Below are 1,304 nucleotides of genomic sequence, written 5' to 3'. Positions count from 1 at the left end.
GACAAAATAAAAGAAATGAATGCAAAATATGAATATGAAACGAGAGAGAGAGAGAGAGAGAGAGGACGTTAAAGGGGAGAGAGAAAGAGAGAGAATGAGTACATAAGAGAATGAAAAACGAGAATAAATAGAAAGAGGAAATAAGAAAAATAATTTGTAAAAATGAATTGTAAGAAAAATAGAAATAAATTAAGGAATAAAAAATAAATATACAAAGATTGACAAATAAAAATAAAAATAATATATGAATGAAACAAGAAATATTAACGAAGGAAGAAAAACAATGATGAAGGAAAAAATTATAAATAAGTGAAGAAAAAAATGCAATGACAAAAGAAATAAAAAAAAAGAAGAAAAAATAAATGCAAGAAGGAAAGAAAAAAACGAGCGAATGAAGATTGAGTTACTGAAGTAGAAAATGGTTAGTCGTAGTCCAATAGATAGAGACGACAAGATGGTTGACTGGTGATCGTCTGCTTTTAAGCAGTTGGTAAGAACCGGTGACGGGGCATGTCGAACAGTTGCTAGTAAGGGTCAAATGTGTTTAATGGTCAGTTGCGTATCGTTCTTTAAAAGGACAACAGTTTGGGAGATGAGGTGTCTTATATATTGAAGATTTTTCTCACTGAATGACGACTGGCGGATAGTTTTATGGTTGGGAAATTGATTTAACATATGCTGTGTGTATTTGTGAGTTTCCGTATTGTCTGTGTATGTAGCTACGTATATGTGTGTTTCTAAACATTTATAGATATGTATATTTGTGTGCGGGTGTGTGTGCGCTCGCGTGTGTTTATGAATGTGTGTGCATGCACACGTGAGAATGCCTTTTTTGTACGTTTATGCACGCGTACACACACACACACAAACACACACACACACACACACACACACACACACACACACACACACACACACACACACACACACACACACAGATATAGTGAGGTGATTATGTGTATATGAGTGTTTTTTGGTTAGATGCGTGTTTATGTGTGTGTGTGTTCGAGTGTATGTGTGAGCGAGTGTGCGCGTATGTGCCTATGCATGTGGGTAAGAGAACACATGATAATATGTGTTTGAGTGTGTCTGCGTATGTATCCGTATGTAGTAGTGATTGTGAACGTGTTAATGTTTGTGTGTGTATGTTAAGCTATATGTGTGCGTTTGAGTGAGGTCACTGTATGTATTCATAATGATGTACCACTCAACATTTTGGTGTTTGTGAAAATCTATCTATCTATCTATCTATCTATCTATCTATCTATCTATTAAACATATGCATATATATATATATATATATA

Source organism: Octopus bimaculoides, chromosome 9 (assembly GCF_001194135.2).
Source record: "Octopus bimaculoides isolate UCB-OBI-ISO-001 chromosome 9, ASM119413v2, whole genome shotgun sequence".
NCBI lineage: Eukaryota > Metazoa > Mollusca > Cephalopoda > Octopoda > Octopodidae > Octopus > Octopus bimaculoides.
Note: the sequence above shows the minus strand (reverse complement) of the source record.